Genomic DNA, 13,434 nt, shown 5'->3' with positions numbered 1-13,434 from the left:
CTAGATGCGGTAATCACGCCAAAAGAAGGTTAGATAAATTCATACTTGAATAATGATTATGAGCCATTGTGCAAAATGATGCCTCCATGTTCAGAGGCAATATATCTGGGAACTGGGGATGTAAAATGACTTACTTGTAGGGGTTGTAGGGCTCACTTTTGGAAACAGGATGTTGGGATATTAATGGACTCTTCTGTGCCTGCTGTGACCATACCTTGAAAAGCCTGACTTGGCCACAGTGGTTCACACTATAGTTACATCCAGAATGGACTACTGCAATGGACTGCCTTTGACTCGGAAACTGCAGTTAGTGCAAAGGTCGGTAGCCAGATTACTAACTGGGGCTAATTATAGGAACATACCATGTCCCTCCTAAAGCAGCTCCATTGGCTCCCAACAAGTTTTCAGATCCAATTCAAAGTCGAGGTGATTACCTATAAAGCCCTATACGCTTCGGGTCCAACCTATCTTGAGGACCGCATCTCCTTCTATGAACCGGCATGGGCATTGAGGTCAGCTGGGGAGGCCCTTCTCTCGGTCCCACCACCGTCTCAAATACGGTTGGTGGGGACGAGAGATAGGGCTTGCTCGGTGGTGGTGCCCTGGCTCTGGAATGCCCTTCCCAGAGAGATCAGGCTAGCCCCTTCAAGCCTTCCGCTCCAGCTTAAAAACATGGCTTTTAAAGCAAGCCTTTGATCTTACATAGGTTTTTAAGGATTAGTCTGAGGACTTACAGTGGGCATAACGTCGGCACTGGGATATGTCCGTTGAAACAACTTCTTTTTATCCAGAGCTATGACTGCATTTTATGAATGTTAATGTTTTATATTGTAACTAGCTGTGCTCGGCCACGTGTTGCTGTGGCATTGTCTGGTGGTGTTGGTGAGAAATTGTTGAGGTAGTGGTGGTATTGAATGTCTGTTGTATGGTTGTCTTTATGTTTAGTATGCATTTGGTTGTTTGTGTACTGTGAAAGTGGTGAGGGTAGAGGGGGTCTATGTCCCTGTGTAGTATTGTATAGTATTTATACGTTGTCCATGTGTTGTGAATGCTTGGATTGTGTCCTGCTGCATAGTAGAAAGGGTTGGGCTGGATGGCCCTTAGGGGTCTCTCCAAACTCTTGGATTCTATGCTTCTATTACTATTATTATTATTATTATCATCATCATTATTATGTAGAGGTTGGATGGCCATCTGTCAGGAGTGCTTGGATTGTGTCCTCCTGCATGATAGAAGGAAGTTGATCTGGATGATCCTTAGGGGTCACTCCAAATCTTAGGATTGTATGATGATGTTATTATTATTATTATTATTATTAGTAGTAGTAGTAGTAGTAGAAGTAGTATTGAGAGGCTGGGTGGTCATCTGTTGGGAGCGCTTGGATTGTGTCCTGCACGGCAGAATTGGGTTGGACTGGATGGCCTTTAGGAGTGTCTCCTAACTGTCTGATGCTATGATTCGATGTGTATTATTACTGTGCAGATATTGGATGGCCATCTGTCAGGAGTGCTTGGTTTGTGTCGTCCTGCATGGTAGAAGGAAGTTGAACTAGATGATCCTTAGGAGTGTCTCCTAACCTTAGGACTGTATGATATTCTTATTCTTATTCTTCTTATTATTATTGAGAGGCTGGGTGGCCATCTGTTGGACGTGCTTGGATTGTGTCTTCCATGGCAGAATTGGGTTGGACTGGATTACCACAGTAATTATTTCATATTACAGTAGAATCTCACTTATCCAACATTTGCTTATCCAGTGTTCTGGATTATCCAACGCAGTCTGCCTTTTAGTAATCAATGTTTTTGTAGTCAGTGTTTTAAATTCATTGTGGTATTTTGGTGGTAAATTTGTAAATACAGTAATTACTACATAGCATTACTGCGCATGGAACTACTTTTTTTGTGAAATTTGTTGTATAACATGATGTTTTGGTGCTTAATTTGTATAATGATTACCTAATTCGATGTTTAATTGGCTTTTCCTGAATCCCTTATTATCCAACATATTCACTTATCCAATGTTCTGCTGGCCTGTTTATGTTGGATAAGTGAGACTCTACTCTATGGACAACATAGGCTCTTCAGCTTAGAAATGGAGATGAGCCCCACCCCCCAGAGTCAGACATGACTAGACCTAATGTCAAGGGGAAACCTTTACCTTTTCCTAGGCTATATTTCAGAGGAAGGAACTGGCAAAACCGCCTCTGAGTTTTCTTTGCTTAAGAAAACCCTATTATATCAATGGAGTCTTCATAAGCCACATATACAGGTACATTTAAAAAATCTTAAATGGTTTCAAATTACAGGTTTAATATTCCTTATCCCAAATGCCTGTGACCAGAACTGTTTTGGATTTCAGATTTTCCCACATTTGGGAATATCTACATTTGCGTATATATGCCTAAATATGATATAGACTTTATTCATCGCTAGAAGGAAATCTTATATTATATTTGTCATTATTTTGTGCCTGAGATAAATTTTGTGAATAATCAGAAAGCAAAGGCTACCCATGTGGACAAATTTGGTTTTTGGGGCATTTAGGAATTGATCCAAATGATATTTGTGGAGTCTCCTTCTCTGAAGGTTTGAAAGCAGAGATTGGGTGTTGTGGTTAAATTGTATTTTCCTGCCTGGTAAGGATTGTGCTTCATGACCCTTACGGTGTCTTGAAGTATCGTGATTCAGCTCCACAATTCCTATTTTCCCATGAGCACAGGCTCAGTTTAATACTAGGTACCTCCAGAGAGGAAGATTCCCCTAAAACTATAATCCTGCTTTGTAATTCCAGAAGAAATGATTATGTCCGGAGGAGCTCTGTAGCCTCTTTATGGTGCCCAAATGCTTCCCTTGGAGCTGTGTTTCATCATCAAATTCATCCTCTACAGTTTTGAAAACTGGTGATTATAAACAGGCAGCTGGTTATACTTCCAAGCAGACTGTCGTGTGTGGACAGTGTAATAATTACTGTAGTTACGAATTTAGCACCAAAACTTCACAATGTATTGAAAATTTGACTACAAAAACATTGGCTACTAAAAGGCAAATTGCATTGGATAATACAGAACATTGGATAAGCAAGACTCTACTGTAATAATAATAATAATAATAATATTAATCAAGGATTAGTCTGCGCTGAATCAAGAATTTCCCTAATAATAATAATAATAACAATAATTAATTAATTAATTAATTAATTAATAAAGGTCTAGTCTAAGCTGAATCTCCATGGCACTTCATATGCGCGTAAGCCCTTCCATACAGCCATGCAGGACTGGCCCAAGGGAATCTTCAGGGGTACGCAAAAAAAATTTTGCGCCCCCCCCACCGCGCCGCGGGAGGCGTGGTCAGATCTGGCCCCGCCTTCCACACTACGCGTGGGTGCCCTGACCCCGCCCACACGGCGTGGGCAGCGCGGGAGGCGGGGCCAGACCTGGCCCCGCCTCCTATGCTGCGTGCGGGCGCCCTGACCCCGCCCCCCACAGCGGGAAGCGGGGCTGGCCACGCCTCCCACGGCGGGCACCCCGTCCCAGCCAAGCTGCAGCGGGAGTGCGCTGCGGCTTGGCTGGGACAGGGTGCCCGCTGCGGGAAGCGGGGCTGGCCACGCCTCCCGCGGCGGGCACCCTGTCCCAGCCAAGCTGCAGCGGGCGTGCGCTGCGGGAGGCGTGGCCGGCCACGCCTCCTGCAGCGCACGCCCACTGCAGCTTGGCTGGGACAGGGTGCCCGCCGCACGCCTCCCGGGAGTGCGCTGCGGCTTGGCTGGGACAGGGTGCCCGCCGCGGGAAGCGGGGCTGGCCACGCCTCCCCTGGCGGGCACCCTGTCCCAGCCAAGCAGCAGCGGGCGTGCGCTGCGGCTTGGCTGGGACAGGGTGCCCGCCGCGGGAAGCGGGGCTGGCCACGCCTCCCGCGGCGGGCACCCTGTCCCAGCCAAGCTGCAGTGGCCTAGCGCCCCTGGGAACGTGGCGCCCAACGCGGGGGCGTGGCTAGCGTCCCGTGTTGGGCCGGGCCTGCAGCATGTAACCCAAAATATCAAGTCAGAAAATGCCACAATATCTGCTTTGAACCGGGTTATCTGAGTCCACACTGCCATATATTCCAGTTTAAAACAGATAATGTAATATTTTATTCAGTTGTGGAAGGGGCCTTAGAAAGAGAAAGCTCACATATATGGTAAAGGCTTATATGGGACTAGCCCAAGACAATTTGCTGCCTGAGGAAGAGAAGCAAATCCAGCTCCTCCCTGAACTACGATATGTAATACTCAAATACTCAAATCACTGCAGCTGTTTTGGCACCTAAGGCAAAACATGTCTTGCATATGCCTTCTTCCCTTCCTGACAATGAAAATATCACAAAAATACATTACATTTAATGAGTAATTTTATTCCATTTTCAGTTTCCAAAACCAGCTGTCTGAGACAGCCTTCACACTCAGCTAATAGGACCAGCCCTTTTCTTAAGACACAATTCCTCACCGGTTAGTGTTGGGCTGTTCTAGATGGTATGCTATGAATAAGCCTCTTTCTCCTGCCCCTAGTTTTTTGCTCCTTTTGTTCTGCATCAATATCAGATTTCAGACAAGAACAGGTAAAGGCCTAACTGGACCAGCCTTGCCAAGCTGCCTTGCAGCACACAAATACCACAGATATGAGAAAAAAGTCCAGTGATTCACATCCTCCCCTGTTCAATAAATAGCTCATTCTTAAGAAAAATTGAACATTGCACTTGGAAGACACCAGATTCTGTCTGATCTCAAAAGCTAAGCAGGTTTAGCTCTGCTTAGCATTCAGATGGAAAAATACTAGAGGCTGTCAAGTCTGTATTTCAGGAGGCAGACATGGCTAGCCACCTCACAAGAATTCCTTGCCAATGAAAAGCCCGCGGAGACCAGTACCAAAAACCAGTACCAAAAACTGGAATCTCTTTGAAGGTACACAACACATCTTGGAAACAACTGTTGCATTCAGGGGAAATGCTGACCATCACTGGGTGAGCGTTTGAGCACTGAGCAACGGCCCAATGGACGCTGTGGTGCAGAGATGGCTTGAAATACAGCGGGCTCTCCATATCCACAGATTCCGCATTACAGAGTCCACCATCCGTCGCTTGAAAAAACATTTAAAAATCCAGATAGCAAAGTTTGATTTTGTCATTTCATGTAAGGGGTGCCATTTTACCCCTGTGAGCCTCCACAGATTTTAATATCTACGAAGGTCCTGGAATCAAACTCTAACAGATACCACAACCCCACTGAACACAAGTCTTGCCACAGAAGAACTTGCAATAGATGTGTAGTTTGGTAAGGCAACAGGCCTCTTTAGCAGGGAAGACTAAAGGCCGTATTACACTACCGGTCCCAAGATTCCACAGCCTTGAGCCATGTCAGTTAAATGTGTGTGTGTATCAAACACAGTGGTTCTCAATCTTGGGGGTCCCCAGATGTTTTTGGCCTACAATTCCCAGAAATCCCAGCCAGTTTACCAGCTGTTAGAATTTCTGGGAGTTGAAGGCCAAACGCATCTGGGAACCCCTGGCTGAGAACCACTGTTCTAGATGCACCCAAACGCATGTACCACAAAGGATGGAAAGACTGAAAAGTCTGCCCCACCACACTAGAGCATGGATCCACCACCGGATTGCTGCCTCCTGCATAATTCTGAGATTTGTAGTCTGGCTGAATTTTAAGGGCTCCTCCTTAAACTACAAACCCCAGAATTCTGCAGAAGGCAGGAACTGGATTTAAAGTGGATCCAGGCTCTAGTCTGGTGAGGTTTTGAGAGAAAACATAGACTTGTAAAGGAAGAAAGGAAGGAGAGAAGGAAAGAAGTAGGAAGGAAGAAAGGAAGAAAAAATGAAGGAAGGGGGGAAGGAAAGAAGAAAGGTAGGGAAAAAGTAGGGAAGGAAGAAAAGAAGGAAGGAGGGAAGACCAATGAGAGAAGGAAAGAAGAAAGGAAGGAAGGGGAAAAATGAGGGAAGGAGGGAAGGAAAGAAGAAAGATAGGGGGGAAATTTGGGAAGGAAGAAGAGAAGGAAGGAGAGAAGACAACTGAGGAAAGGAAAGAAGGAAGGAAAGTAGGAAGGAAGGGGCATCCCTAGTGCAGAAAAGTCGCCTGCCAGAGTCCTACGAAGGAGAGCTTAAAGAAGCCCCACTTGGGAAGGAGGACGAGAAATGGGTCTGACAAAGGCACAGAGATAGAGGGACTTTGGCGCCAGAGAAAGGGGAGGGGGGCTGGTCTTGGCAGAGCGGGAGAAGGGAAGCAGAGAAAGAGAGAAGCGAGGGAGGGGAAGAAAAAAAGTCCGTCGTGGAAGCCGTCCGCTCGGGGAAGGGGGCGATCAAGCGAGTTCCGTGGTGACTCACCTCGGCGGCGATCGGAGGCACCGGCAGCCGGGTCGAGGACTGGGCTTGGTAAGCCGCCTCCGCCTCCATCGCGTCCCTCCCTCTATCCGCTCCGCCGTCGATGCGAAGCCAGCTGTGTGCGGGTTGCCCGCCGAACGCCTTTGGACCCGCTTTGGCCAGGAGGGGGCGCTCCTCTTCCTGCCGCTCACGCCGCCAGCGCCTCCTCCTCCCCACCGCCCGCCTCGGTCTCTGTGCAAGACAGTAGAAGTTCTCAGGTCCTTTCCTATCCGGCCTGTTTTTCCGAGTGGGAACGTATGCATCTGTTGGCTTGTTCTCAAGGCAAACGCCAGCCGAAGTCGTCGATCCTATCTTATATCAGAGGCATTTTGGTGCTGACTCAGTATGATTTTGCATGGTCTCCAGAAAGGTTCTCCAGCACGCAATCCACTCATCCAGGCTTGGACTGCCTCACAGTTGATTTCTTTTCTGAGCATTTCATAAGCTCTAAAGAGGAATATTCTAAAGCAGAGGTTTTCAGAATGCTTTTGTCCTCCACAGGACCGGCCCAAGGGAATCTTCAGGGGTACGCAAAAAAAATTTTGCGCCCCCCCCACCGCGCCGTGGGAGGCGTGGTCAGATCTGGCCCCGCCTCCCACACCACGCGCGGGTGCCCTGACCCCGCCCCCACGGCGTGGGGCAGCGCGGGAGGCGTGGCCAGACCTGGCCCCGCCTCCTACACTGCGTGCGGGCGCCCTGACCCCGCCCCCCACAGCGTGGGCAGCTTGGCCAAGGCGCGCGCGGCAGGAGGCAAGGCCAGAGCTAGCCACGCCTCCCACCCCCGCACACCCTGTCCCAGGCAGGCAGCAGCGGGAATCCGGTCCTTCCAGGCCACGGTGAAGGTCCAGCCGCGGCCTGGAAGGACTGGACTCCCGCCACAGTCTGGTTGGGAGAGGGTGCCCGCCGCGGGAAGCGGGGCTGGAAACGCCTCCCGCGGCGGGCACCCTGTCCCAGCCAAGCTGCAGCGGGCGTGCGCTGAGGGAGGCGGGGCCGGTCTCCAGAAAGGTTCTCCAGCACGCAATCCACTCATCCAGGCTTGGACTGCCTCACAGTTGATCTCTTTTCTGAGCATTTCAGAAGCTCTAAAGAGGAATATTCTAAAGCAGAGGTTTTCAGAATGCTTTTGTCCTCCACAGGACCGGCCCAAGGGAATCTTCAGGGGTACGCAAAAAAAATTTTGCGCCCCCCCCCACCGCGCCGCGGGAGGCGTGGTCAGATCTGGCCCCGCCTCCCACACCACGCGCGGGTGCCATGACCCCGCCCCCACAGCGTGGGGCAGCGCGGGAGGCGTGGCCAGACCTGGCCCCGCCTCCTACGCTGCGTGGGCAGCTTGGCCAAGGCGCGCGCGGCAGGAGGCAAGGCCAGAGCTAGCCACGCCTCCCACCCCGCACACCCTGTCCCAGGCAGGCTGCAGCGGGAATCCGGTCCTTCCAGGCCACAGTGAAGGTCCAGCCGCAGCCTGGAAGGGCTGGACTCCTGCCACAGTCTGGTTGGGACAGGGTGCCCGCCGCGGGAAGCGGGGCTGGCCACGCCTCCCGCGGCGGGCACCCTGTCCCAGCCAAGCAGCAGCGGGCGTGCGCTGCGGGAAGCGTTGCCAGCCACGCCTCCCGCAGCGCACGCCCGCTGCAGCTTGGCTGGGACAGGGTGCCCGCCTGGGAAGCAGGGCTGTCCACGCCTCCCACGGTGGGCACCCTGTCCCAACCAAGCAGCAGCGGGCGTGCGCTGCGGGAGGCGTGGCCGGCCACGCCTCCCGCAGCGCACGCCCGCTGCAGCTTGGCTGGGACAGGGTGCCCGCCCCGGGAAGCAGGGCTGGCCACGCCTCCTGCGGCGGGCATCCTGTCCCAGCCAAGCTGCAGCGGGCGTGCGCTGCGGGAGGCGTGGCCACGCCTCCTACGCTGCGTGCGGGCGCCCTGACCCCACCCCCCACAGCGTGGGCAGCTTGGCCAAGGCGCGCGCGGCAGGAGGCAAGGCCAGAGCTAGCCACGCCTCCCACCCCGCACACCCTGTCCCAGGCAGGCTGCAGCGGGAATCCGGTCCTTCCAGGCCACGGTGAAGGTCCAGCCGCAGCCTGGAAGGGCTGGACTCCTGCCACAGTCTGGTTGGGACAGGGTGCCCGCCGCGGGAAGCGGGGCTGGCCACGCCTCCCGCGGCGGGCACCCTGTCCCAGCCAAGCAGCAGCGGGCGTGCGCTGCGGGAAGCGTTGCCAGCCACGCCTCCCGCAGCGCACGCCCGCTGCAGCTTGGCTGGGACAGGGTGCCCGCCCCGGGAAGCGGGGCTGGCCACGCCTCCCACGGCGGGCACCCTGTCCCAGCCAAGCTGCAGCGGGCGTGCGCTGCGGCTGGCGCGGCCACGCCTCCCGCAGCGCATGCCCGCTGCAGCTTGGCTGGGACAGGGTGCCCGCCGCGGGAGGCGTGGCCAGCCCCGCTTCCCGCGGCGGGCACCTTGTTCCAGCAAAGCTGCAGCAGGTGCCGCAGGAGGCGGGGCCAGACTTGACCACGCCTCCCGCGTCGCGCGGCCATGCCTCCTACAGTGCGGGAGGCAGGGCCAGGGCGCCGGAGGCGGGGCCAAGTGTGGCCTCGCCTCCCAGGGGCTCGATAGCGCCCCTGGGAACATGGCACCCAACGCGGGGGCGTGGCTAGCGTCCCATGTTGGGCCGGGCCTGGTCCTCCATCTGTTTGGGACTCCCAACTATCTTACCATTAAAAAAGGTAAATAATAATAATAATAACAACTTTATTTTTATACCCCGCCCCATCTCCCCGAAGGGACTCGGGGCGGCTTACATGGGGCCTTGCCCGATAAAACAATCAAATATCAAAACACAGCAATAAAACAATTATCCAATAAAAACATCAATTACAGTAAAAACAATCGTTAAAATCGACATAAAACATACAATATCAACACAGGAGACTAATTCATAGAACCCAGGCAGAGTGCAAAATGGGCCGAAATGGGCCGAAATGGGGAAGGTAATTTCACAGTTGAAATGGACAAAGTGCAATATAACATTGGCAACACCTCGATAATGGGGCTATTATAAAATGGGCAGATAGATCAGTCCGACAACAAATTAAGTGTCAAAGGCCTTTTGAAAGAGCCAGGTTTTTAAGCTCCTACGGAAGGAGAGGAGGGTAGGGGTCTGCCTGATCTTTCTAGGGAGCGAGTTCCAAAGCCGGGGGGCCACGACAGAGAAGGCCCTCTCTCTCGTCCCCACCAACCGCGACTGCGAGGCTGGTGGGAGCGAGAGAAGGGCCTCCCCCGACGAGCGAAGAGAACGTGTGGGTTCGTAGGGGGAGATGCGGTCTCTAAGGTAGGTGGGTCCCAAACTTTGTAGGTGATAACCTGCACCTTGAATTGGGCCCGGAAAGTAAATGGCAGCCAGTGAAGCTCCTTAAACAGAGGCGTTGAACGCGCCCTGTAATTCGCTCCAGTTAGAAGCCTGGCTGCCGAACGCTGTACTAGTTGTAATTTCCGGGCCGTCTTCAAAGGCAGCCCCACGTAGAGCGCATTGCAATTGTCCAGTCTAGAGGTAACTAAGGCATGGACCACCATGGTCAGATCAGACTTCTCGAGGTATGGTCGCAGCTGGCGCACAAGTTTTAATTGTGCAAAGGCCCTCCCGGCCACGGCCGACACCTGAGCCTCAAGCGTCAGCCCCGAATCCAGGAGGACCCCCAAGCTGCAGACCTGCGCCTTCAGGGGGAGTGCGACCCCGTCAAGCACAGGTTGCCACCCAATACCCCAATCAGACATACGACTGACCTGGAGGACCTCTGTCTTGTCAGGATTAAGTCTCAGTTTGTTCACCCTCATCCAGGCCAACACAGCGGCCAGACACTGGTCCAGAATCCGAGGGGCTTCCTTGGATTTAGGTGGAAAAGAGTAGTAGAGTTGGGTGTCATCCGCGTAGAGATGGCACCGTACTCCAAAACTCTGGATGACCTCTCCCAGCGGTTTCATGTAGATGTTAAAAAGCGTGGGGGACAAAATAGAACCTTGCGGGACCCCACAGGTCAATGGCCAGGGGTCCGAGCAGGTGTCCCCCAGCTTCACCAACTGGGAACAACCCTCCAGAAAGGCCTGGAGCCACTGGAGTGCAGTACCCCCAAGGCCCATCCCAGAGAGCCGCCCCAGAAGGATACCATGGTCGATGGTATCGAAAGCCGCTGAGATGTCCAAGAGAACCATCAGGGTCACACTCCCCCTGTCCAGCTCCCTACGGAGGTCATCCACCAAGGCGACCAAAGCCGTCTCGGTACTGAACCCAGGCCTGAAGCCAGACTGCGATTGGTCCAGAAAATCCATATCTTCCAAGAATCCCTGGAGGTGAGAGGCAACCACCCGCTCCAAGACCTTGCCCAAGAATGGTAGGTTAGAGACTGGACTGTAGTTGCAAGGATTGGTCGGATCCAATGAGGCCTTCTTCAGAATAGGCCTTACCACTGCTTGTTTTAGGCTAGATGGAAATTTACCCTGCCCCAAAGAGGCATTAATTATTGCCACAAACCAATGAACTAACCCACCACTGGCCTGTTTTAAAACCCAAGATGGGCAGGGATCAAGGGCACAGGTAGTCGCCCTCACCGCTCCAAGAATCTTGTCCACATCATCAGGTTGCACAAACTGAAATGAATCCCACAAGATCGAACAGATAGATGCCTCGGTTACCTCACCTGGGAATGCATCAGGACTGGCATCCAGGTCAGGACGAATCTGAGCGACTTTGTCTGCAAAATGGTGAGCGAACTCGCTACACCGAGTTGCCGAGGAGTCAGGTGCCCCCCCCCACCCTGAGAAGGGTGGAGGAGCTCCCCAACAACTTAGAACAACTCAGAAGATCTATTTGTTGCAGACGCGATGCGGGCAGTCGTGAAAACCTTCCTGGCTGCCCGCAACGCTGCGGAATAAGCCCTAATAGCGGCTTTAGACCGTGCTCGGTCAGAAACGTCGCGAGTTCTCCGCCAGCGCCACTCTAGTCTCCTTCTCGCACGTTTCATCTTCGCCAGCTCCCCAGTAAACCAGGGAGCCAGGGCAACTCCATGCAGCGAGAGGGGACGTTCTGGAGCGATCATGTCAATAGCCCTTGACAACTCGGTATTATAACGAGCGACCAAGGCATCGACAGGATCGTCAGCCTCCATAGCAGACAGAACCCCAAGAGACGTCAGGAGTCCCTCAGGATTCATAAGTCTCCTGGGGCGGACCATCTTAATGGGTCCACCACCCCTGCGGAGTTTTGAGGACACGGTGAGTCTTAGACTGATCAGATAATGGTCAGACCATGACAATGGAAGAATAGTTTGCTCTTCCACTCTGACCAAACCATCGCCCACAACAAAGACCAGGTCGAGTGTATGACCAGCTTGATGGGTGGGACCCGATATTACTTGGGACAGCCCCATGGTCGTCATGGCGGCCATGAATTCCTGTCAAGGTGGCCTCAGCATGGATATTGAAGTCACCCAATACCAAAAGGCGCTGGGAGCCCAACACCACGCTAGAGACCACCTCAGCTAGCTCAGGTAGGGAGACTGCTGTGTCGCGGGGTGGATGGTACACCAGCAGAATCCCCAAACTGTCCCGGGTACCCACCTTCAAGTGGAGACACTCAAACCCAGCAGATTGCGGAACGGCGCATCTGACCAGGGCGATGGACTGCCAAAAGACCACCGCAACCCCACCTCCCCGCCCTCCAGGCCTGGCCTGCTGATGTACCCCGAAACCCGGAGGACAAAGCTGGGTAAGGTTTACCCCACCCAGCTCATCCAACCAGGTCTCGGTGATGCAAGCCAGATCCGCCTGCTCATCCAGGATTAAGTCCTGGATAATTGCAGATTTCCCACTGACGGATCTGGCATTAAGCAGCAGTACCTTCAACCCGGAGGGGCTGCCATGGAGGCTACCACACCTAACCTTCTCCAGGGTTGCAAGACACCTGTTGCGCTTCTCCCTGGGAAACTGTTGGCCTCACCCCCTCCTCCCCCACACGACCTCGATGGAACCCTCGATGGAACCCTCCTCCCCCCCGGACCCCACCCCCCAGAGATCCTGGCTCTACTGAAATGTTATTAAGAGGGCCTAGTCAGCTCTTTGAATCCAAACTATTACAAGGAGATCCAACTAGACTGAAGTCTAGTGGAAAAGGCGGAAAAACCTATCCGAGAGAGGAGATCTCTCCAGATGACTTGATGAAGAAGTAGAGGGCAAAGGATACGGACAGGGTTTGGGCACGGGATGGGCAAGGTAAAGGTTTTCCTCTGACATTACGTACAGTCGTGTCCGACGCTGGAGGTTGGTGCTCCTCTCCATTTCTAAGCCGAAGAGCCGGCGTTGTCCTTAGACACCTCCAAGGTCATGACTGCATGGAGCCCTGTTACCTTCCTGCCGGAGCAGTACCAATTGAACTACTCACTTTTGCATGTTTTCGAACTTTTTTTTTCATGTCAGGAGCAACCAGAGTTGCTTCTGGAGTGAGAGAATTGGCTGTCTGCAAGGACGTTACCCAGGGGACACCCGGATGTTTTGATGTTTTACCATCCTTGTGGGAGGTTTCTCTCATGTCCCCGCATGGAGCTGGAGCTGATAGAGGGAGCTCATCCGCGCTCTCCCCGGGTGGGATTCGAACCTGGCAGCCTTCAGGTCAGCAACCCAACCTTCAAGCCACAAGGCTTTTATCCCCTAGGCCACTGGAGGCTCGAACCGCTAGGCTGGCAGAAGCTGGGGCCAACAGTGGTAGCTCACTCAGCTCCCCGGATTTGAACAGCCACCAACCTTCCGATCAGCAAGTTCAGCAGCTCAGTGGACACATCCCCGTTGCCTAAGCACTATAAGAAGGTTTCCTGAGACTAGTCACTCTCATTGCAATGGTGTAGTAATTGTGAGACCACGGACTGTATTTTAGTTCTTGGGGACCACTGGTGGTCCATAGATCACAGGTTGGGAACCTACTCCTCAGTATTTTGAAGTTGGCATTTACAAGCAGGGAGTTCAGCAGGAGAATGTACAAGTAATCAAGCAACTATTCCATGTAGTAGCCATA

At 53.0% G+C, this 13,434-nt stretch overlaps 1 protein-coding gene across 2 annotated transcripts in view; it reads right to left on the bottom strand.

The window, feature by feature from the left end:
* s1pr2 (sphingosine-1-phosphate receptor 2) overlaps window positions 1-7,984 on the bottom strand; it is a 101,179-nt gene extending 93,195 nt beyond the window's left edge. Inside the window, exon 1 of one of the 2 annotated variants that reach the window (XR_010003147.1) lies at window positions 6,357-7,984. The gene's annotated coding sequence lies outside the window, so the exon portion shown is untranslated. The remainder of the gene's footprint in view (window positions 1-6,356) is intronic. The other variant, XM_062971326.1, reaches the window with a different exon arrangement.
* Window positions 7,985-13,434: the final 5,450 nt, after the last annotated feature.

Source organism: Anolis carolinensis, chromosome 2 (assembly GCF_035594765.1).
Source record: "Anolis carolinensis isolate JA03-04 chromosome 2, rAnoCar3.1.pri, whole genome shotgun sequence".
Taxonomy (NCBI): Eukaryota; Metazoa; Chordata; class Lepidosauria; order Squamata; family Dactyloidae; genus Anolis; species Anolis carolinensis.
This window is presented reverse-complemented; position numbering and strand designations above follow the sequence as displayed.